Below are 25,250 nucleotides of genomic sequence, written 5' to 3'. Positions count from 1 at the left end.
CAATGAGTCGGACACGACCGAGCGACTGATCTGAACTGAGGAAATGTCATGGCATCTGTAGGTGTGCCATTTAGCTGATGTGTCACGATGAGCAGATGCTGAGGCTCAAAGCCCCGTGGACGTTGATTCTTCTGCCATCTTGTACCTAATCGATTCTCATCAGTTTTTGTCATATCCTCAATGGCTGTCATTCTTTTAAAGGTCATGTCCCTGCCCCCTTCCCTCCTATTTCACAAGTAGATGCTAGGATGACCTGCTCTTCATACGGGTACCCCCAGAGTTTGGGGGAAAAGCTCTTTCTGGAAAGGACACTGAGAACTGGGGTAGCCAGAATATAAAGAGGATGCACAGCTTTCTCAGGTTTAGCAGGAGACAAAGGACACAAAAGAAAAAGAGCACATGCTCCTTGGGATTATGTAGCAAGGTGCTTACACTGAGCTTGTCGCAGTTGGCTTCACAGTTCAAGCCAGTTAACCCCCATAAGCCTCAGTTTCTTCATCTGTAAAATGGAGAGGCTAACAACTCCTACAGGTTTACTGGGAAGACTAAATAAAGTAACTACTCTCTGTAAAGTAACAAGCACTCTATCTTTGAAGAAGAGTGAGCCTAAAAAGAATGGTTAACACTGTGGCTGATCATAGGCATGGTCCGAAACGCTAATGCAAGCACGCAACACCTCGAGCCGCTGGTCTCTTCCAAAGCAGGGGAGGTGAGGGTACATGAGTACCCTGCTCATGCAGAAAGCTTCCTGCTCTGACCTTTCCTCCCATTCCTTGCTTGTCTTCTCAACTTCAAAGCGGGTTCGAGGCACCATCTGCCTCCCACACCAGGAGTTGTCCCCCTGTCTTCTTTCTACCCTCCCTGACAAGTTCTTGTCTGAAGGTTATCAGACAGGGGCCCCCACCATTGTTCTCAATGAGCCCGTCTCATGCCCCACAGGGGTACCCTACCTCAAGCCCATCTCACTCTCTCCTCAGCTGGAATACTACCTCATCTCTGGTCTCTGTTCCCTGCCCCTTCTCCCACCCCACACCCTCCATCTCAACAACCCACAGATCTTATCAAGCCTCCTGTCTATAACCTCTGGATTGGGGTTCACATACCCCATGGGTGTTCAGGCTGATCTACTGAGTGCAGAAGGACAAACATAGGAACTTGATTTACACATACTTTATATCTCATTTGTTTTCCTTCCTATTCGTGAGTATATTTTACATTTTGAGCTAACATTTATGGGGTGCTTAATATGTGCAGAATCCCCTTGAATTTATCCTATGAACTCAGACAGTCATCACAGCAACCCTGAGTTATCATCTCCACTTTAAAGATGGGGAAATTCAGGCACAGTTCTGTTAAGTAACTTAGTTGAGGTCACACAGCCAACAAGGGGCTGAACTTGTACTCTTAAAATTATTCCAATAAATATATATTAATTGGCTAGAATACTAAAAATAGGTTGTATTTTTTTTTAATTTAATTTAATGCTTTTAAATCGAAGTATAGTTGGGACTTCCCTGGTGGCTCAGAGGTTAAACCATCTGCCTGCAATGCGGGAAACCTGGGTTCAATCCCTGGGTCGGGAAGATACCCTGGAGAAGGAAATGGCAGCCCACTCCAGTATTCTTGCCTGGAGAATCCCATGGACAGAGGAGCCTGGCGGGCCACAGTCCATGGGGTGGCAAAGAGTCGGACACGACTGAGCGACTTCACTTTCACTTTATAATTGATTTACAATGTTGCATTAGTTTCAGGTATATAGCCCAGTGATTCTGTGTGAACAGCACGTTTTTTTTAGATTCCTCTCCCTTATACGTTAACACAGAATATTAACTAGAGTTCCCTGTGCTATACTGTAGGTCCTTGTTGGTTATCTATGTTATAAATAGTAATGTGTGCATAGTTAGTTGGAGCTGACTTCACTTCAGTAATAGTCAGTCAGTCGCTCAGTCGTGTCCTACTCTGCGACACCCCCCACCCCCGCCCCCCCGCCAGGATACTGTCCGTGGAATTTTCCAGGCAAGAATACTGGAGTGAGTTTCCATTTCCTATTTCAAGGGCTCTTCCCAACCCAGGGATCGAACACATGTCTCTTGCATCTCCTGCATTGGCAGGTGGATTTTTTACCACTGCGCCACGTGGGAAGCCCCAGTGGGTGTATGTTAATCTTAAATTCCTCATTTATCTCTCCCCTCCCTTTCCCTTTTGGTAACCATAAGTTTGTTTTCTGTGTCTCCGGCTGTACAATTTTAAAAGTCTGGACTAGATCTGTACTCTGTATCTTGGCCTTGCAGAGCTGTTCTGATCTGGCTGCTGCCTCCCTCTGCCCTCTTCTTTCTGAGCACTTCCCTCCCTTTGCAGGAACACCAGGCTTCAGGACTCCAGATCTTGACTGGAGCTGTTAGCTCTGTCTGAATGCCCTTCCCTCCAGACCTGTCAGCACAGGTGAGATTCCAAATGAAGGGGAAAATGTGTGCTTTAATGGGAAACTTTGTATTGTTTAAAGGACGTCTTCCAGGTTATCTGATTGATTTCATGGGAGCTCATTTACAACTCCGGAATCCTAGATAACTGATTGCAATGCAAACGAATTCTTGTTTTTAGACATGTAAATTCTGTCCTGTCCACAGGGGTGCAATTGGCTTCTCTCTGGACTGTGAGAGAAGCTAGTTTTGCCTCTATTTGCACATTCATTGCCATGTTCCTCATCTGTACCCCTGTCAGTTCTCTGGATTCTCCTTTTGAACTGGTTGTAAAATCTGCTTGGTGCCCTCACTGATCAATGAAATAAAAGAAATCTTTGGCCCATATCTACTTTCTACTTGGATGAAAGTCATGATGCTATCCTTGTCTGAAACTATCCTTTAGTAACAGTGAACTCTGACCCCGAGCCTGTCTCATTCATTCACTGAAAACCTACTCAGGTATTGGGTCCTTGGGATCAGTGATGAGCCAAACACCATCCCCACCACCTACTGACTCCAAGTCAGGCTAGAAGGAGAAGGCATAAGGACATGGAAACTGTAATCAAAGTGAGGACCTGAACCTCTACTGGCAGCACAGAGAAAGTTTCCTGAGAATCAAGGTAAAAATTAATGCAATGAACTAATCCCATTACAACAAATACTAAAATTCCATCCCCCTAGATTGGACAAAATGCAACGTTATGCTGAATATTATTTGAATTAAGTGAAGTAAACCTTGGCAACATCTGGTTTCTCATGAGATAGGTTAGTAATGATATTTGGCCAGCCCTTGGCTTGAAATAATAACTATACTTGAAATAATACTATATCCTTTTCCAAAGAACATAGTTTAATGTTTCCAAATCCCCAGGACAAAACTGATTAGTCAGATTTATTCAAACAACAGTCAATCATCAAACAGTCATCCCCATGGAAAGGAAAATACATACCTACACAACAATGGGACTCTAAAGCTTTCCTGACACAAGACAAAAGGAATGGGAACATGTGTGAATCTGAAATTAAAGCTAAGACAGGCATATATGTAACTGAGCTTTGGATTGGTTATCCACATACAAGCTTGTCTCTTCACAAGTCAACTGATTTTATTCATCTTGGTATTCAAAGTGTCTTGTGCAATTAATCTATCCATTCATTCATCCATCATTCATTCTAAAATCTTCACTGAATGCCTGCTTGGATCTATAGACCCTCAAGGGGATACTTGATGAAAAAACAGACTCAGCTCCCGTTCTCAGTCTTGTGGCTATAGATGGGGGAGGGCCCACAGGTAAATACCCATAGAGCAATTTAAAAAAAAAAAATTGTTTGACTGTGCTGGGTCCTAGTTGCAGCATGCAGTATCTTTTGGCTTCAGTGTGTAGGATCTAATTCCTTGACCAGGGATAGAACCTGGGTCCCATCCATTGAGAGCACAGAGTCTTAACCACTGTACCACCAGGGAAGTCCCAATAGTGCAATTTAATTCATGCTACAGTATAAGTTATATTCAAAGTTCTATTAAAAGGAAGGAGATGGGGAGGGTGAAGGAGGCAGGGAGAACTTGTGAAACAGAAGGTGTTTTGAGGAGGCCAAGAAGCATCCACCAAAGGAGACACACAAGACCGGGCTGGGCTAGACAAATCCAGAATGACAGGTCACTCTCACTTCCAAGAGTATGTGCATCAAGAGTGTTGTTAACGTATAATCTTCACAAAGCTAAAAACATGACCTTCCTACAGATATAAAACAGTGTCCAACCTAGAGGGGTGGGATGGTGTGGGAGGTAGAAGGGAGGTTCAAGAGAGAAAGGATGTATGTATACCGATGACTAATTCAGGTTGATGTATGGCAGAAACCAAGAGGACGTTGTAGAGCAATCATCCTCCAATTAAAAATAAATACATTTTAAAAATTAAAAATAAATAAATAGAATAATCAATAAGGGCTTACTGCATAGCACAGGGAACTCTCCTCAAGACTCTGTAATAACCTATATGGGAAAATAGTCTGAGAAAGAGTAGATATATGTCTGTGTATACCTGAATTACTTTGTTGTACACCTGAAACTAACACACATTGCAAATTACTTATACTCCAATATAAAATTTAAAAATTAAAAAAAACCCAACAGTGTCCAAACTGTTTTTCAATTCTTTCATTAATAAGATACAAAAACCAGTTCAAATGAGAATTCAAGGAACTAGGCATTTGTAGGCAATTTAATCAAAAAACATCCCAGATTGAATATAAAATTGGCTAATAAGCAGTAACTTTTGATTGTTGACAGAGGGGGTCCTGACCTTGCTGAACCCTATCCCTGGTTCGGTGAGCTGGGCTAAATGTCCTACTAAAGACCTGTCAGTCATGGAATTGTGGGCCTCTCCAATCAAGCTTGAGATGATCCTGCAAGGATAATGTTAGATGCCAAATGGTCTTATCCACACTTGTTTTGGGGATTCCTTTTTCCTATATCTTATGTATGGGGTGTGGTGGAAGTTTGTAGAAAAGCAGTATGTAGGCGGTTGGTGTTTGGAGGAAGAGAGCATTCATATTTTAAGGTCCACGGTATCACAGTGTCGTAAAAATTATCTGAAATGTGAAATTGACAAGACAGTTTACTGGCGGTTTTTCAGTGCAGTTTGGGGCTTTGACCTTTATTAGCTTTCTATTGATGAAGCTATTTTAAATCTGTAAGGGCTGAAGTTAACGTGTAGATTTTTTCTTTTTGTGTTTTCTTTTTTTTTTGGTAGAGATGCAAAATTTCTGACAGTATTAAGCTCACATAGTCCACGCTGCGATGACCTTCGTGGTGTATCAGTGGTAGTGGGTTTACCCAGTCTGGGCGGCTTTCTGGTCAGTTGTAGCAGCAGTGGTAGGACCAGCAGGATGACGTTATTCACCACATCCCACTGAGCTCACTCCTCCCCCGCACTTTGAGACATTCAACCAGCACAAAACAAGAAAGAAGCTAGTGGGTGTTTTCAGGAAACAAGAAGTTTGTTATGACGGACAAGTAGTCTGGGGGCTGAGGAGGATGGAGCAAAGGGGTCTGAGGAAATCAGTGAGCTGTGTTAAGGAGAGCGCACGTTCTCCATTCTAGACTCGAATGAAAGGCACACGTAACCTGCAGAGGGTCTGAGCCACAGAAGGACACCGTCTAGCATGAGTGCTCCAAAGACTGGAGTCAAAGAATGCAGCAGGAGGCCCAGGAATTGTTCAGAGCTGGATGAGGAGGGCGCAGGCATTTCAGAGAAATATCAAAGTGGCAGGATTTACCGAGTTGGTAACGAATCATGTGAGGTTTTAAAAGAGAAGAAAAGTCAAGAATCTCTGTTAGTTTTCTAATTTGAGTGTCTGCAATAAGGTGTACCATTTTAGAAAATTAATTAAAAGCAAGTTTAGGAAAGAGGGTTGAAGATGGTGAATCTATTCCTTGAGATAGTGGGCACCAGGTAGGAGCTGACAATCTGAATGAACAAGATAAAATGCACGCAGCCCTTGCGGGTTTTTGTTTTCCATGATGGGCCAGCCTCGCAATAACATAACATGCACCCTTGAAAGTGTTTATAGAAGCGACATCCTCTGAGGCTCACACAACAATTCTGGCATAACGAGAGGCTTCTCTCATCCTTGTAGCCAAGCATTTGTGAGGATCTGAATACCTCTTGTGTGTTGGGTGTGTGCTGGAATGAAGCTACTCAGACATGTTCTTCATTTTCTGAAAGTTCATTGTATCTGAGAAGTGAATGACAACAGATGAGCTGGACGGTGGGGAGGGGACTTGAGAGTCCCAAGAAGGAGCCCCTCCTCCCACTCCTGCTTGCACACAGCCACTCCCTCCGGGGACCCAGGGCCAGCTGGTCACAGGGTTTCTGTGCAGCCTTCATCTGATAAGAAGTCACTCACAGGAGGAAGGGGAGAAAGTAACTAAAAATAAAGTGGTTTCTGATGCGAGTGTTTTGCAACCTTCTTCGGGTCATTTTAAGGAACAAGACCCTGTGTTCTTGTAGGAAGAACTTGGAAATCAGCGGCCATAGATGATCTGAGTCATGAAATGTTTAAGGCCTGGACCAGGCTTCTAGAAATCCTTCAGACATTGCTTCTGTCTAAAAAGAAGAGAAAACATAATTTTCCTTTTCCTTTCTCTCTTCTCCGTCTCTCTCCATCCACCAACCACCCCCAGTCTCCCTCTCATATTCTCTTCCTCCCACACACTCCCATCCTCCTCTCACTCTCAACCCTTTCTCTCTGAAATGCAGGTGCTGAGAAATAAATTGATTTGATGTCTTTACTCCCTGGTCAATAGCATGATGTCACCATGGGATCAGGTTCAGGTACAAGGTCTCAAGCCTTTTTAAGGCTGCATATCTTTCCCAAAGCCTTTGTTGGAGGGAGGCCAGATTCCCTAATTATCCGTCTCTCAACCTGTCAAAGGCTGCCCCATCCTTCTCCCAGGTGGATACAACCCCCCTTGCTTGAGGCTCACATAGCACTTGACCTGCGTATCTCTTTCTGTTTCTTATAGCAGCAGCCTGCATGGATACTAAGTTTCACTGTTGTGGCCCATAGTGCCTGCCACAGTTCCAGAAACACAGAAGGTGCTGGGAGTCTTTGCTGGATGCAGGAATTTGCCACCGGATCCTCAGTACCTATCATGATGCTGACTACTTAGTAGGCTCTCAACAGTCGTTGGCTAAATGTACAAACATAAATTCATCCCTAGCGGCTCAGTGGTCAAGAATCTACCTACCAATGCAGGAGATGTGGGTTCAATCCCTGGGTTGGGACGATCTCATGAAGAAGGAATTGGCAACCCACTCCAGTATTCTTTCCTGGGAAACCCCATGGACAGAGGAGCCTGGTGGGCTATAGTCCATGGGGGTCACAAAGGCACTGGACACAACTTAGTGACTAAACAACAACAACATGAACGTAAGGGCATCTTTTCTCTCTGATTGACAGGTAGGTACTAGGCGAGCCATTGCTCTGTGATTCCTATTCTTTCCCTACCCCATCCCCACCCATGAGCCAAATTTAGCACTTTGTACATGGCTAGCGCTGGGCACATATTTAAAAAAAAATTTTTTTTCATATTTATTTTGCTTATTTATTTAGCTCACTGGGTCTTAGTTGTGGCATGCAGGATCTTTGATCTTCATTGCAGCATGCAAACTCTTAGTTTTGGCATGTAGGATCTAGTTCCCTGACCAGAGACTGAACTCAGGCCCCCTGCATTGGGAGCACAGATTCTTAGCCACTGGACTACCAGCAAAGTCCCTGGGCATGTGTTCTTAAAGTTATTTTGACGAGGAACTCTGTACTATTTTCACAATTTTCATGTAAGTCTAAAGTACAAATTTATTTTAAAAATTAATTTGATCTTCCTTTGGAAATTTTCTTCTACCAGTAAACCACCAGAACACTTTGGGAGTTCTTTTTATAGCTCTTTTCATTGACAACCCTGCCTTTTATTTCACAATTTACACAGATTTATTTGAAAGACATTTATATCATCATGTGCCAAGAGCCACTCTGGGTCCTTTGTAAATATAACTCATTGAATCTTTATGACAACCCTGTGGTATAGTTATAAATAGTACAATTCTTTGTCTACAAATAAAGCATTGAGGCATAGAGAAGTTAGGTAGCAGTCATCAAGAGGCGCAAAGCCACATGAGTCTGGTCATCTTAGAATGTTCTTCCTTCCCTGGGTCTTCTTTACTCATGAACTGAGAGATGGTCTTGTTCCACTCAGCCTAAAGAACCCCGTGCTTGAAGTTCCATCACTGGAGGTGACAACATCACGCAGCTCAGAGAGAAAGGTCCCTATGTTTTCTTTCCCTGGACCCTTCCTGAAAGAAAGGAAGACCACTGTTTCCATCAGTGTGCATGTGAAGTCAACTTCATGTCCACCCTCAGCTGCTGAGACCAGGTCAAAGCCAGCCAAGCCGCCAAGTCACCTTGTTGGTATGTGCAAGAGCCTAGCTCTTCTTCACACCACATAGGATATGTTGTTCTAACTTTCTGAGTCAGCCCATCCATTCCCAAATGTTTTACCTACTCCTTTTATGCTGACCACTGTCTCCAATTTCTGTCTCCAGGCACCTGGCCCTATGTATCCCTCTGCCTTGTTGGGTACCTGAAACTGCCATCCCCTTGGTCGCCCACAATTCCTCAGTACCCCCTGCACATCCTCCCACCTCTTTCCAACCTGTAGCCATTGTTCTCCTTTCCCTCTTCCTGAAATAAACTCTACTTCCTGGCCCATCTGGTGGATTCCTACCTATTTTTTCATAACTCATCCCCAAATATCTCCTCCTCTTGGAAATCTCCCTTGACATTACTAGAAGTCGCCTCTGGGGCCCCACTGACTGTCAAGGTCATGGATTCACCATACTGCAAGCTTATTTCCAAGTCTAGTCTTAAATGATTCTGCACAACTTTTCTCAAATTTTTTTTTAAATTGACAAACATTTACATAACCGAACTGCACAGATCTTAAGTGTATAATTAAATGGAGAAAAGAGAGAGAATGTGTGCTCAGTTGTGTCCAACTCTTTGCAACGCCATGGACTGTAGCCCCTGGGGCTCCTCTGTCCATGGGATTTCCCAGCAAGGATACTGGAGTGGGTTGCCATTTTCTTCTCCAGGGGATCTTCCCAACCCAGGGATCAAACTCGCTTCTTCTGTGTCTCCTGCATTGGCAGGCAAGTTCTTTACCACTGAGCCACCTGATGAGCCTGCATTTTTAACAATGAAGATGCTCATGAAATAAAGACATCCATCAAGATTCAGAGCATTACCAATAGTCTGAAACATTTCCTCATGCCTCTTCCCCATCTCTGCCCTCTCAGGCACCATTGCCAATATCTCTCACTGAAGATTCAACTTGTGATCTTCAATTTCATATAAATGGAATTATACAGTATTGCTTTCTTTTTGTCTAGCTTCTTTCATTCAGCATGTTTTTGAGATTAATCCTTATTTTACATGTCAGTCATTTATTCTTTTTTATTGCTGAGCAGTATTCCATTAAATGAAGATACCATACATTCATCCATTCTTCTGTTGATGGACTTTTGGGTTCTTGCCAACTCTGAGATGCTATGAACAAAGCTGTTGAAAGCATTCATTTACAAGTCTTTTGTAAAACATAGGTTTTTACTTTTGGGTAAATATTCTTTCAAAGTGTCTGATCTTCCTGGGACCAACTTATCATTTTCCCTCTTACACATTTTCAGTGTCTCCATGTCTTAAAGGCCCAAGGCTTTTAGGGACCACCTTCACAATAAGTCTATGAAAAAGCCACAATTAACCCCAAAACTCAGAGAAGCCAACGGACTTGCCCAGAGTGTTGCCCAAGGGACAAAACAGGACAAGAAGAGAGACCTCTAGACTCAGATCCCTACCTCTTTCCTTTCTGACAAAGATGTGTTGCCAACAGTATGTATATTTAGGAATCTCCTTCAAGTTAGCCCATTTTTCCTCCCACCAGTGTTTCAGGGCCCTTATATGAGCCCAGAATTCGAGGGTCCACAGAGGGCAGGAACCGCAAGTTCAGAACCCTTTTTATTTTTGCTTTGTCTTCTTGCTACCCTGGTAAATAAGTATCAACTGAACTGCTCTGGATATTCCAGTATTCTTTGATAACCATGCCCTGGAGAAGAGGAGAGAGATCTTTTAGGCATTTAGATATAATTCTCATGGTGCTGGAGTCAATTCAATGAAAACTTTTTTTTAAAGACAATTTTTTAAATTTTTTATTTATTTATTTTGAATGTGCTGGATACTGGTTGCTGTGCTCCAGTTTTCTCTAGTTGGGTGAGCAGGGGCTACTCTTTATTGCAGTGGCCTCTCTTGCTGCAGAGCATGGGCTCTAGGCACATGGGTTTCGGTAGTTGTGGCTAATAGCCTTAGCTGCTCCAAGGCAAGGATCTTCCCAGACCAGGGATCGAACCCATTTCCCCTGCATTGGCAGGCAAATTCTTATCCACTTTACCACCAGGGAAGTCCTCAGTGAAAACTTGTGAGTGCCTATTTTACACTAGATGCAGAGAACATGAGAATGACTAAGGTCTAGTCTGAGTTACAGGGAACTCAGAGCTTAGTGAGATAGATACATGAGCAATATTGCAAACAAGCAAGGCCCTGGCACCAACTGTTGATTGTGGGCGAGACCCACTTTCTAGAGAAATTGAGATTGGAAGCTTTCTTGGAGGTAACAGCACTTGCGTCAACCCTTGAAAATTGACTAATTAGATTTCTATGCTTGGAAATGTATGAGCCAAGTCTTAAAGGTGGAAGAAGAGTACAATTAACATTTTATTGATTGGTGGATTTTTGCAGAAACGAATGCCTGTAGCCTGCAATTTGTTATGTAAACGAATATCAATAATGTTCAGGTAACAAAAGGCATATTAATTAATATGGATTATTAATTCATCTCCAGTCAAATAGTTGTTAAGATAACAAGGCAGTGCCCAGGAGAACATGGCTGGAGACTAAGGCTCATTCAAGGCCATCGTGAGTGACTGACTGGGGTGAAGGTGGCTGGTTGGAACTGGGTCACCAAGGGCCCCCGTGCTAGACTGCATAGAGTTTGCCTTTCCCTGATGGGGATCAGTAAATAGACCCAGGTTTAAGAGAATGCTGGAGCATTGAGAAGACGGACTGTGGAGGAGGAGGAAAGAGAAAGCATCATCAGATGAGATGTGCTGCAGGCCTACGTGTGGAGCAGGGACAGTGGGGGACAGACAGAGAGTGAGACTCAGCAGAGCAAGAGGGATGTCTTTGAGGACAACGTTAGCAGAGCAGAAAAGAAAGGGGCTCCAAAGCCAGATCTGTGGATGGCAGCCCAAAGGGCAGAAGTACGCACACTGGAAAATGGCAGCACATGACCAGTGAAGGACAAACTTGAGACAAGCAGTACTTTGGGGGAAATTGGCAAGAACAAGCAAGTCTAGTGCACTGCGTCACTGGCTCCGAAGCCAACACACCTGACATGGTTGGTCAGAATGCTGTTTGCTTTTGTTTGTGTTCGGTTTTTGCTTTGTTTTGTTTATGTCTGTTTCAGGCAAACAGCAGTGCAGACTCCTAGGAGCAGAAACAAAGGGAATGTCTCTGAAGGCTTAATCAGCCACTGCAACAGAAATTAAAATCGGGAAGAGGGGCTCTTCCCCTCTTCTCCTAGTGGAAATGGGGCTTCCAAGGAATTGGGCCTGAGCTTCTGTGTTGCCCTCTAACTGGGAGACCCCAAGCACACCATTGTCCACCTTCCCTACTTTCATCAGCCCAGTTCCTGCCTTACCATCCTTACCAGCTGGTTTTGAAGATCAAATAGTACTGTAAATGAATGAAGTTTATGAAGAAGTAGTGCCATGCTTAGTCATTTCGGCCGTGTCCAACTGTTTGTGACCCCATGGACTTTAGCCTGCCAGGCTTCTCTGTCCGTGGGATTCTCCAGGCAAGAATACTGGAGTGGGTTGCCATGCCCTCCTCCAGAGGATCTTCCCCACCCAGGGATTGAACCTGCATCTCTTAAGTCTCCTGCATTGGCACCTAAGCTCTTTACCATTAGTGTCACCTGGGAAGCCATGAAAATGTAGAGTGCTATTCAAATAGGAGACAATCTCATTCATTTTACCGTTTTGGTATGCTGTCTGCCAGGAAGAAAGAGGTCCTGATGTCACCACCCCTTTACACCAGCACCTAGAAAAGGTAAAACTATCACTGGCCAGATCTTGTTTGGCCCAAGAAAATGTAAATGTCATCGCCCCCAAAAGGATGATGCATTTCATAGCATTGTTTCTAAGTAGTAATTTCTCACGAAGAAGAACAATGCCACTTGGCTTGAGGGTTTTTAGCAAGACTTACTTATTTTTTCCTCTTAAAGAACTTCTAAGGATTTCTGGAAGTACCAAATCATCCTTGAATCCTTTCATTTCCTACTAATTATCCACAAAAGTACTTGTGACTAATATAATAGACTACAACATCCTGAACAGATTCAAGCATTCATTCGGACAAATGTGTCTGGGTGACCAAGGCAGAGCAGGGAGCGTGAAGCCAAAGGGATTTCAGAGGCGCCCTGTCCTGTCCTCATGTAGGATCCCCACCTAAATGGTCTTCTGACATAGGGGTCTTTTTCAAAGGGGGCAAACTTATTGTGGAGAAATAAAACCAGATTAGGTAGGTGCTGAGGCTAGAAGGTTCTTGGCTGTGTCTGCACCACACACTTGTTGAGTCCATCCCCTACCCCACCATCACGACCCCCCATAAGAGCCTGTGGTCCGTGCACATGGGAATTAAACAAGGTGCCCACGCTCCAGGAGCTTGCAGACTTTCTCAGGGTTACTGAAAAGCAAGTTGTTGACTGTGCATACATGCGAAGATGCTTCAGTCGTGTCCGACTCTTTGTGACCCCATGGACTGTAGCCCTGCCAGGCGCCTCTCTCCATGAGATTCTCCAGGCATGAATAATGGAGCGGGTTGCCAAGCCAGGGGATCTCTCCAACCCAGAGATCGAGTCTGCGTCTCTTATTTTGGTAGGTTCTCTGCCACTTGCACCACGTGGGAAGCCTCAGCTGTTGACTGTCTCTGCTCAGAAGAGCCTTTGTTGGAACTTCCAGTTTGATTTCATTATCTGTCTATGAGAATGTGACTTCATTACAATATCAGTTCAATAAAACTATTCTGTCACTTTGTGCCAGACATACTGCCCTAGGCCCTGGGGAAACAGGATGTAGTAAACTGCCCTTGCCCCAGGGTATACTTACAGCCTAGTGTATGAAATTGACTGGGTTCAAGAGGAAGAAGGGACCCGACAAGTGAGTGGATAAAGAAGATGTGATATATATACAATGAAATAATGATATATTTCCAAAGAAATAATACTCAGCCATAAAAAAATATGAAATAATTCGATTTATGGAAACATGGATGGACCTAAAGATTATCATACTAAGTGAAGTAAGTCAGACAGAGAAAAGCAGATATATGATATCAATTATATGTGAAATCTAAAAAAATTGATATAAATGAACTTATTAACAGAACAGAAATATATTCACAGACATAGAAAACAAGCTTGTGGCTGCCAAAGGGGAAAGGTGGGGAAGGGATAAATTTGGGGTTTGGAGTTAACATATACTCACTACTACACATAAAATGGACAAACAACAAGGACCTACTATATAACACAGGGAATTAAGTACATCTGAAACTAACACGACATTGTGAATTAACTATACTTATGTAAAACATGGTTAAAATTTGTTTAAGACTGTAGGATGGGACCATTGAAAACCCTGTCTATTTGCAAATTCACACTTATTGAATGACACATGTCTAACATGTTTTTTCCATTTGTTTGTTTTTAGAAATCATGGTTACTCTTCTGTCAACCCGGAATGAAACAAGGACTTGAGAACAAATCAGGTTAACCTGACCCATGTGTATAGAGATGCTGGACTTTTAGAACTCCTCAGATCTGCACAGGAGCCAGGATGTTCTGTCCTGCAGCCTATGGTGGTCAGATTAACCTGAATCCATCCGAAAGCTGACTCTCCTCAGCCAACTCAGCAGAGGCTTCAAGTTACAGCGCAGGGGAAGGCAAAGTACAAAGTAACACTATGATACAGAAGAGTTTGGTGAGAGCTGAGAAAAAAAAAAATCATTTTAAGTGAGCATTGGGCAAAGCCTTGCAAACTCCTAGGGAACATACACAGGGGAATCCTTCTCAAGGCTGAATTGGTGACCAGACCAATTTTACCCTCCCTTAAAAAAAAACTGGCATTGATGAGTGCGTGTGACTGAATGAGCTATTTGGAGCTTTAGGTTTCATTCCAAGAAACTGGCAGCGTCTCTCACCACTGATCTCCCTAAATTGATGGATGGTAGCAATTATACAGAGTTATTTATGTAATGTGTTGTAATAGCAGCACACGTTAGCTGTCACTTTGACCCAGACACCCCCTTGCCCAATTATAAAGAAACCCTATCACAGAACTGCCTTCAACAAGGGCCCGGGAAGAGAAGGAAAAAAAAAATCTCTTCATTCCACCTCCCACCTCTCACGGAAATAGAAACTTTGAAGCTGTTAGAGGAAATAGCATCCCTTCTGTAGGGATACTTAACAAGTATGGTTCAGTATTAATTTGTCTTTGTGGTTTATCAGTCCATCCGAGCACTTACCCCTGCTGTCCTTGGAGCAAGTGAAGATGAAAGAAAATTGAACACCATTCTTTCACTCAATGAGTATTTCATGACTGCAGGAAATGCAGAGTTCTAGTCTGGTCTCGAAAATGCAAAGGTGAATGCAAAGCGCTCCTGGGCTCCGGAAGCTCGGTGCCTGGTGTCTCCAAGATAAGCAATAACAGGCATAATAATCACAGCTCTCATTTATTGAGCACCTGCTGTGTACCAGGCCTTGCATTAGATGCTTTAACACACAATCTCACAACCTCCAGTGAGGCCATCTCCTCTCTGGTCCTCCTGCCTTCAATCACTGATTTCTTTGTTCTTCCTTGAACATCTAGGTGTGCTTCCACCTCAGGGTCTTGCACCATTTCCTCTCTCTGAACTGTCCTTCACCCAGAAATCCACGTCTCATTTGCTCACTCATGCAGGATTTTGTTCAAATATCCCTTTATCTGGTGGGCCCTTCCTGACCACCAGCATCTTCACCCTTCCACACTTATTTGTCTTCATAGCACTTAACAGTTCTAACAAATTAGAGATTCCTTTGAAACTGACCAAGAATCAGATAGTGGTACAGTCACACAAGCTTGCTATGTGATAAAAACCACTGAATCGTGCATTTTAAGTGGGTGAATTTTATAGTGTGTGTATTATATTGCAATACAGCTATCTAACAAACAAAGTAATAAACTAAAGAGACTTTAGTGTCTCTTCCTCTGCCTCTCAGAGGCAAGCAGGACTTTTCCCAGTTTTATTCTTGGGGCTAAAAGAAGCATCAAGCAGAATTGTCATTCAATAAATATTTGCTGAATGAATGAACTTATGAGAAAGAATTTTGAAAAAAGCATTGATTTGCCACAAGTATGTTAGTATTTTATTTTTTCCCCATCTGTGAAGATTGGTTTCTCCTAGAAGTTAGATCAGAATAACTCCTGGCACCTTTTGTCTGCTTCTCAAAGAATTTGCTGGGCTTCTAGATTCCTTTTTTTTTTTTTTCCAGTCAATTGCAGACTCATCAAACTAAGAAAAGAACACTTAACTGATATACTTTTCTAGATTCACACTAGATTCATACATTGGCTCTGCCATTTGTAGTGCATGTCCTCAGTGAAATCACTTTTTTTAACCTCAGTTTTCACATCTGTAAAATGGGGATGATAAAATCTTATACTGAGTTCTTATGAAGATTGAATAACAGAACATACATGGACTATCCTAGTTGCTTCTGGGTATATCAATATAATAAACAACCAAGAAGCTAAAGCACCTTGAAGATACTCAGGTTTAATCCAAGGGTGCAAAATTTCACAAAAAAAGAAAAGAAAATCCCACATCTCAAGACAAATGAACCTAGATTTTAAAGCAACAAGAAAATGCCGTGACTGCCCTTCTGCTGGGTGTCTAGTTTCATTCCCACCTCACCTCCCGTCATCATGAATGCAGACTTCTTGACTTCTACACCATGGGCATTGATCAGCACAGCAGAGTGGAGGAAGTGCTGGCTGTCCTAGGTTTGAACCTAGGAACTGCTTCTTTGTAACATTGAGCAAGACCCTTGATCGTTGATTCTCAATTTCCGTTCCATAGGAATCCCATGCAGTTCTCCTCTCTCCATCCCCTCTTGTTGATTCAAGGTGGGATGAAGTAACAGACGTGCAAACACAGCTCACATTCCTAATAATCGAAGTGCCTTATATTCCCTACCCCTGCTCACCAGATGTCGGCTTTAAGGACTGTTCAGAAAGGCTTTCTTCCATTCATTCCTTCAAGCATTCAATATTTAATGGGTACCTCCTCTACTGAGCTTTGAGGAAGCATGGATTTATAAAACAGACTTGATGGTGTAATACTCCCCTTGCAGAGCACAGAGTCTGCAAAACCCTGGGTGAAACAACCCTCTCCTCTGCCTTTGGGACACATTCCAATGAGAAGCAGTGAGACTTGGGCTCCAGGGCTTCCCTGGTGCCTCAGTGGTAAAGAATCCACCTGCCAATGCAGGAGACATGGGTTCAACCCACAGTCCGGGAGGATCCCACATTCTGTGAAACGACTAAGTTTGTGCACCACAACTAGTAAGCCTGTGCTCCAGAGCCCAGGAACCGCAACTGCTGAGTGCACGGGCCGTAGCTACTGAGGTCTGACTGCCCCAGAGCTCATGCAATGAGAAGACTACAAAGAAGGGTAGCTCCCACTGGCCGCACCTAGAGGAAAGCCCACAAAGCCACAAAGACCCAGTACAGCCAAAAATAAAATAAATAAATAAATGCTTAAAAAAAAAAAAAAAAAAAAAAAAACTTGGGCTACAAAACAGCAGCAAGCAGCCCTTTAGTCCTCCCCCTCCTTCCTTCTGCAGGGTCCCAGAGCTCTAGGGGTCGAAATTCCTAAAAGGAAGAACCTTTAGTCTCTCCCCCTGATCACACAAATGAACTAAGGCAAATCCTCTCTTTAGCTTCCAAGAGTTCTGGATTCCTTGAAAAGATAAAATCTGACTCCTGGCCCCAAAGACCAATGGTACAAGATGTTGGATTGCCATTAGCCCCAGTATCAGAGGAGCATCAGATAAATCATCCACACTTGAAGATAGTATCCTGCTATTATTGGGATGATATGTGGATGGTACATGGATGTACCATTTCAGTGAACTTTCTCTGCAACACTTAGATTTTCATTCCAAGAAGGGAGCTAGTCCATCTTCCATGGACCAGTAGCTTCATTGGAAACAAAGGTATTAATCAGTGATTTAAAACTTGGAGTAGGAGAATTCCATGGCAGTCCAGTGGTTAGGACTGGATTTCACTGCCAAGGACACAGGTTCAATCCCTGACCAGGGAACTACCATCCCACAACCAGTGATCTGGCAAAGAAAAAACAATAGCAAACAAACAGAAAACAAGTAATGTGAAATCCCTAAAAATAAATAAGTAAAGCTTGGAGGAGAATGGGCAGCACATTAAAAAGCAGAGACATCATTTTGCTGACAAATGTCTGTATAGTCAAAGCTATGGTTTTTCCAGTAGTTATGTATGGATCTAAGAACTGGACCATAAAGAAGGCTGAACACTGAAGAACCGATGCTTTCAAACTGTAGTGTTGCAGAAGACTCTTAAGAGTCCCTTGGACTGCAAGGAGATTAAACCAGTCAATCCTAAAGGAAATCAGCCCTGAATATTCATTGGAGGGACTGATCATGAAGCTGAAGCTCCAGTATTTTAGCCACCTGATGCAAAGATCCAATTCATTGGAAAAGACTCTGATGCTGGGAAAGATTGAGGGCAGGAGAGAAGGGGTCAACAGAGGATGAGATGGTTGGATGGTATCACTGACTCAACAGACATGAATTTGAGCAAACTTCAGGGGATAGTGAAGGACAGGGAAGCCTGGAGTACTGCAGTTCATGGGCTCACTAAGAGTTGGACATGACTTAGTGACTGAACAGCAATAGAATGAGCAGAACTCGACTCCCTGACTCACCTTGTAAAGAATTTCCTGTGCAAATATCAGGGCACTCTTATTGCTTGTCCTTAATCACAATTTGGTGAAGGAACACATCCCTCCTTTCAAGAGATGCTGCCTGTACTGTGCTGGAGAAAGAAACAGCCCATCCCTGATCCTTGTCATCAGCTTTGTCTTTTTGGCCTTGAAAGATGCCTTCACCGGCTGTCACGAGGCTCCACCGCTGTGTAGCATCGTGTGCCTATAAATGTGGATGCTTAGATCTGCTTTCAGGATGTGTGATTACACTGTATGGAATATAACATTTGTCACATGGCTCGATTTCTCTGTTAAAAAACACCAAATTCTTTCATATCTAATAACATTATTTTATAGCATCTTACCATGTGCATTATCTCACTTAATTTTTATAACAATCCTGTGAGGTAGGTATAATCCTTTTGATAGAGGAAGAAACCAAGACCTAGTAATTTTATAAGGAGTAAAATCAAATCCAGGTCCTCAGATTTCAAATTTAGTGTTTTCCATCTAGTCCGCATGGTCTCGCAACATTTTCCTGGAGCCACTGTGGAAATTAAATATACATGTAACATGTGTGCATGTGTGCTCAGGCACTTCAGACATGTCCGATTCTTTGAGACACTATGAACTGTAGCCTGCAAGGCTCCTCTGTCCATGGGATTCTCCAGGCAAGAATAGTGGAGTGGGTTGTCATGCCCTCCTCCAGGGGATTTTCCCGACCCCGGGATCGAACCCACGTCTCCTGCTTTGTAGGCAAATTCTTTACCTGCTGAGCCACCTGGGAAGCCCTGCATGTATTATGTGTGTGTGTATGTGTGTGTAATTGCTTTTATTTTATGGGCAATAATGAGAAACCATTTGGCCATAAAGCAACAGAGAACAGAACTCATTTCTTTTCTCTGTATAACCCTTTTGCAGTAATCCTGGATATTTAAAGCAGTTTTAACGACTTGAACTTACTGTAGAATGTTCAGCCTCCATCTGAATAGTGTGGGCTCTGTTTACTATACCTGTAAGTCAATCACAGCAAGACTGAGAGAGCAAACCCTGGGGAGGAAAAGGCTCTGGGACTCCCAGTCACAGGCAGAACCGTGCATGAAGGGCAAGCTTACTTAAGGAGCTCCCAAAGAGCCAGCCAAGCTTCACTGGGGCGTAACAGTATAATATGCACACACATTTTCTCTTTCTTCATGGGTTTAGGCAATAGATGGGTTCTAAAGAGTTGCATGAAATCACGTGTTCATCAAGTCACTCAATACATAGTTTTAACAGGGATAGTCTTTTGGGGAGAAATACCTAATTGCCTTTTCTCCCCTTCTGACTCCACACTTCTTTGTTCATGATCTTCCTTCTATTCACATCTGTTACTTTTCTGAGCTATCTTTCTTGAAACATTGGCTCCCAAATTTCCTAGAATACCTGGTTGTAGAAGACTAAAACCAGAAGATTTTGAAGTTATCATGTTTCTGGTTTAGAAATTTTAACCAAGTTTACTCAGGAAGTCAGTGTTTGGAACACTCTACTGAGATTCAGCCCAGAGAAGAGCATCACCCACAGGGTTCAAAGCTCATGGACAGAAGAACTCAGGCACCAGATATTCTGACCCTCTAAACCAAACTGCAAAGTCTAGAGAGTCTGGAGAGATCTGCTGGAGAACGGGCTTACTGACGGCCCCTGTGAATACTCCTTGTCTTCCCACTTTCCAAACACATTGTGGTCAAGCCTCAGGAGCAAAGATTAAGGAAAACCATGCCAAAGAAGAAAAGGAAATGCCCACTGCCCAACCCTCCAGCCTCATCTCACTACTAAGGAGCATCACACTGTGGGGTTGTGGGTGGCCTGAGCCCCCAGCATTCCTCCAGCTGATGCCTGGAAACTTCAGAGCGAGTGTGGCATGGGCTTGAGGACATAGGCTTGAAACTGAATCTCTTCAGTCTGAATTCCAGCTCCAGCACTTATTAGCTATTTGACCTTTAGGATAAAAACAGTGTCAACCTCACAGTGAAGATTAAATGAATTAGCCTGTGTAAAGTGCTTGGAAGAGTGCCCAGGACATAGTAGGTCCTTCATAAATGTGGAAGCAGAGTAAGGTAGAGTGGTTCCAAGGAAGTTGGGGTGGATCCCAAAGATTTGTCTACTGAGAGATTCCTCCTTGTCCCCCAAGACTGACTCTACTCTTAGAAGACACCCTCCCTTGGGTTAATCCGCCACTAAGAAGTCCTTTGTAGGGGGCTGCGGGGGTGGGGGGGGGGTGACTCCTTAAGTCCCTGTTGTGTTTTCATCCTTGTAAATTCCCTCACCCCATACTCTACAGCTGACTAAGGCCCTCTTTCCCACTCCAGTCTCCTGATCCAACTTGACTGAGAGTTCAGTGAAGCTTTCTCCACTTTCCAACCTGAAACTATCATTTAATTTTCTTCAAATAGTCCAGGACTACGGTGATGAAAAAAAGGAAGGCATTTCAAGAACACTACGTGTCTTTCTGCTAAGAAAGACAACAAAATTCAACACGCACACACTTGTCTCTATTTAAAATCTCTTCTGTCGTATATCTGAAAACTGTGACAGCTTTTCCTGCTCAATATTTAAAAGCAGCTTAATCCCTCTTTCTAAAGAAAAGCTTCCCTAAGGACCAGCAATTCACTGCAGTGTCAAAATGAGGTGAAACAAGAAAATAGTTCCAACTGGCAATACTTCCTCTCAACATAATGTTTGCTACCCAGGAAAGTGTGGCGAAAAGAACATGGATTGAAAATCAAAAGACTTGTCTTTTCAGATCATTGTTTCCTCTCTGTTTGATTTGCTGTGTGACATTGAATGTGGAACACTCTCTCTGGGACTCCATTTTGCAGTTTCAAACTCAGGGGCTTAAAGTGTAGCAATGATCTTTTCTTCCCGCCTCTCTCATTTCTGTTCTATTTTCCTTTCTTCCTTCCTTCTCTTCCTCTCTTCCCATCTTCCTCTTCTCCTTTCCCTTCTTCTCCTTTTTATTCTTCTATTTTTCTTCCTATTTTTTATTTCAAGTAGTAGAAATCCCCTTCCTCCCAGTAAATGAACTTTCATCCACTTGGCCAATATCTTAAACATGAAGATGGAGTTGCCCTTTTGATGGTCTTCCCCTTGCCTTCAGGAGTGCATTGGTAGCTAACTAACTAGCAACTTATGTCTCCTTAGAACCTAGGTTTTTTTTTAGAAGAAAGGAAAAAAATCACTGAATTATAGGATAAGAAACCACACAGTATAGTGCAAGGTGCATCCATTTTGGAATAAGACTTCAGTCCAAATTCCTACTCATGCCTACTCTTATCAGGGCACAACTATAAAGGAGTCATTGTACATGAGTTACTCCTTGAAACCTCATCATCTGTAAAATGGGAATGAGGATTCAAGGGAAGACTGTATTAAAGGATGAGTTAAATTACTAACAGGGGCTCAATAAATATTGAGAAGACCAAATGTTCCACCCAACACCTGTAATCCTGGAATCATGACTAATAGCACACCCTTTCACTCTCAAAAGGTTCTGGTTTGGACAATAAATCATATGACTATTAATCTCCTAAAGTCACCTCTCCAGTTTTGATTCTGGGGCTCTCAAAACATGCATGAGTCTATTGGTTGAGTCTTAGAATCCCACAAGGGACCACAGACAACTTGTTAATGTTAAGGCATGAGGATGTGGCTGGTGTCACGGCAGAGGTAGGCGGGCAGCTCACAGACATAGAGGAAACTTTTGTGTGATGCTTTTCTGCTTCAGCAGGGGAGGGGTCCCCTCAACCCAATAACTGGCAAATTCCACAAGCGCCCACATTTGGAGTCAAGAGTGGACAAGAGTTCTGAAGGAAGCCAGTTTTCCAGGAAAGCCAGCCTTCGCTCGTATTTAGAGGATGTGTGTTTGGAGTCAGCAAACTCTTATTCGTTTCATGTCTTCTGCAATCCTGGTGTTTCCTTTCCTTGCTGAACACAGACATGAACTATTCACTCACACTGTTGGGAAATAGAACACTTGAATTATAAACTCAGAGCTGGGACTAAGCGAACACTGACCTTAAGAGTGTATTCTGATATACAGACAACGTGCGTGGGCGCAGGGATTTTGTGCGATTGTGTGTGCTTGTGGTTACGAGTAAGTAAATCCATTACCAGCCAACAAACACTTGTGGACTTTGTGTGTGTGTGTGTGTGTGTGTGTGTGTTGTTGATTCTGTTCCCAAGCCGTTGGCTTATTTGTAGAACTGAATAGTTTGTTCATGGAAAGTGACCCACTTCAGAACTGTGTTTCAGGCTTCTACAACAGCCTTGAGAACAAGAGAGCAAACACAAGTGGCACTTATCACTCGGGCCGGCTCCACAAACACTACTTTGGAGTGTTAACCGCCTTTAATAAAGACTCTCACTGGTGTTGGTTAAACAAACAGGCAGTAACGTGAGGAAGGCCCTCAGTGGCCCATCTCCACATTGACTAGTTGTTATCCTACTGGCCTCGGCTGACACTTCGGCACATTCCCGCCCCGGCACTTTCTGATGAGAGCCAGTGGTATTCGCTACCTAGGAAATAGAGGTCTTATTGTTTAAACCTCTACTGAAACAGGTGGCTGTCAACAGACATTGTGCCACTTTCAAATGTTAGAGGTAATCTGGGGATGGAATTTGAATGTTTAAATATTATCATTTCTGGGATAGTTTCATTACTGATAGTGTGAGTGAGGCAGAAAGTTTAGAAAAACCAATGATCCTTAGTATCTGTGAACAGCTAAGTCATCTCCTTGGGAGGGAGGAGAGGGGAGGGATGGGCAATATAAAGCTTTTTGTGCAAATCACTGGGCCACTTTAGAATTGGATCTACAGTTAGAGCTGGGCTGCTATTAGTTCTGTCTTAAGTTAACTGGAATTTAAGCAAGGGTGATGTAAACTGTCCGTACTCCTCTTTTTCCACAATCAGTAAAAGCCCTCCCATTCTCCCAGGTCCACCTCAAATAGCACTCATCTCTTCTAGCAAATTTTTTCCCTCACGCATCCCTCCTCTAACCCTATCAGGGGAAATTATCTTTTCTCCTCCGAATTCCCACAATACAAATTTCAGCTGCATATGAGTCACTAGAGTTGTTTACAAACAAGGGAGGTACCTCTCTACTCCAACAACTAGAAATCCTGTTTCCAGTTTTTAATCCCTTGAAAGTGAAAGTGAAAGTCTCTCAGTCGTTTCTGACTCTTTTCGACCTTTTGGACTGTAGCCTGCCAGGCTCCTCTGTCCACGGAATTCTCCAGGCAAGAATATTGGAGTGGGCTGCCATTCCCAGCTCCAGCAGATCTTCCCAACCCAGGGATCAAACCCGGGTCTCCTACATTGCAGGCAGATTCTTTACTGTCTGAGCCATGAGGGAAACCTGAATAAAGCTCTCTAAGTGACTTGTATAGGCAGACAGAGCTGAGAACCAACCACTGCTTTTCTCCAAAGAGATTCTAATTCCATTATCTGGAGTAGGCTCCAGGAATTTTAATTTTTTTTTTTTTTTTTTCTGTAGGAATTTTAATTCTTAACCAGCATCTTGGGGTTTGTTCCCAGTTCACGTTTGAGAAATACTGCTATGGCCCTTGGGCTCTAAATGGGGCCTAATAACTAACAGCTTAACATTGCTTTATAAGGCATGTAAATCCTGGAAACTGAAGGATTCTTTGGTCTTCTAAGCATCACAATGCTGTCATCATATACAAGAGTGGAGGTAAAAGCTAAGGCAGACGTGAACTGTTCTGTTCATGGAACAGAGAGGCTGAACATGTAGGGGTAAAGAGGGGGAGTGGGAGTGGGAGAGGAGAATAGGGGAGGAAAGTGGGGTGGACAAGGCTGAGGAAGAGAAAGCAGGAAACCCACGACTGGGGCACGTGACCACATCCCAAAACCAACGCTGAGGGATAAAGATACTTCAGGAGAATGAGTGAGTGCAAGTTGCACAATCTTTGTGATCCCCATGGACTGTAGCCAGGCTTTTCTGTCCAAGGAATTCTCCAGGCAAGAATACTGGAGTAGGTTGCCATTCCCTTCTCCCGGGGATCTTCCCAACCCAGGGATTGAACTGAAGTCTCCTGCATTGCAGGGAGATTCTTTACTGTCTTGGCCATCAGGGAAGCCCTAATTTGTCAACTGTTTGCTCCAAGACATGCAAAGCAATCTCCGTCTTCCATCTCCCATTATAAACCTTGAGTAAAGAGGTACTGGGGACCTTTTCCCATGTCGGCAAAGGTAGCAACAGGGAGACACTCGAAGAAGCAGAGTAAGAGGAGTAAGGACAGATCACATCTGGCTGACACGTGTGCGCCTCATCGTTACATGAAACAGGTGTTCAGCAAGTATTTGCGAAACAAATGAAATAACTACTGGGAAAAAGTTGAGAAGGAATACCCATGGTTCCTACCACCACAGAGGACCGGCTAGGGTAGAAAGAGAAATGAAGTGGCCTTTGCCTTACCTTACCAGTTTGCAAAGGCAAATCCTAACTTCCTCAACTTCAAGTTAACACAGTACACGAGCATCTGCCAAGAAAGAGCAAGCAAGTTCAAAGCATCTAGTGCCAAAGAACCATCCATGTGACATTAGCTTGGCTATTGTTATTGTTTTGGAAATTTTGGGCAAGAAAAATTAAAGGAGGCAACTGAAAATACACAGAGGAAACTTACCACATTCCACATATCCTGGTGTGCGTGGCACTGACCTAAAAGCAAGCTGAGCATGAGATGTCCATACAACCCAGCTGGTTGAGTGAAATTTTGCCCTGGGTCCCATCTGTTCTAAGCCAAAGTGACAGATATAGCTTGGGGCTTCTACTCACAGTTCAGATTCACACAGCTCAGCAGCCACTCTTCCTTCTTCTGCAAGTCATGTTACTTGGCTTGGAAGCTATATTTATCTCTGAACTGACAGAATTCACCTTGCTGACCTTAGAACAACTGTCCTAGGACTAGCACTGACTCAGAGAGGGAGACCTAAGCAAGAACCAGAAGCAAGTACTTTCGTTCTCTAGGGCTGTCGAGGTGGGGTAGATATCCTTTGTTTCTGTCAGTCCAACACCCCTCCTGACTTTGGACAACTCTCTTCTTCATTCTGTGTCATCCCCA

At 43.3% G+C, this 25,250-nt stretch overlaps 1 long non-coding RNA gene across 2 annotated transcripts; it reads right to left on the bottom strand.

Annotated features, from left to right (window-relative positions):
• Positions 1-4,688: 4,688 nt before the first annotated feature.
• Positions 4,689-24,954, bottom strand: LOC122431865. 2 transcript variants are annotated; one of them, XR_006266656.1, is made up of 3 exons: positions 24,813-24,954; positions 24,605-24,668; positions 4,689-6,571 (listed from the first exon to the last, which is right to left on the bottom strand). It is a non-coding gene; the product is annotated as an uncharacterized LOC122431865 (long non-coding RNA). The 2 variants fall into 2 exon arrangements; XR_006266657.1 differs by lacking the exon at positions 4,689-6,571 and adding an exon at positions 7,935-8,317.
• Positions 24,955-25,250: the final 296 nt, after the last annotated feature.

Source organism: Cervus canadensis, chromosome 30 (genome assembly GCF_019320065.1).
Source record: "Cervus canadensis isolate Bull #8, Minnesota chromosome 30, ASM1932006v1, whole genome shotgun sequence".
Classification (NCBI taxonomy): Eukaryota; Metazoa; Chordata; class Mammalia; order Artiodactyla; family Cervidae; genus Cervus; species Cervus canadensis.
Note: the sequence above shows the minus strand (reverse complement) of the source record. Positions and strands in the feature narration are given on the sequence as shown.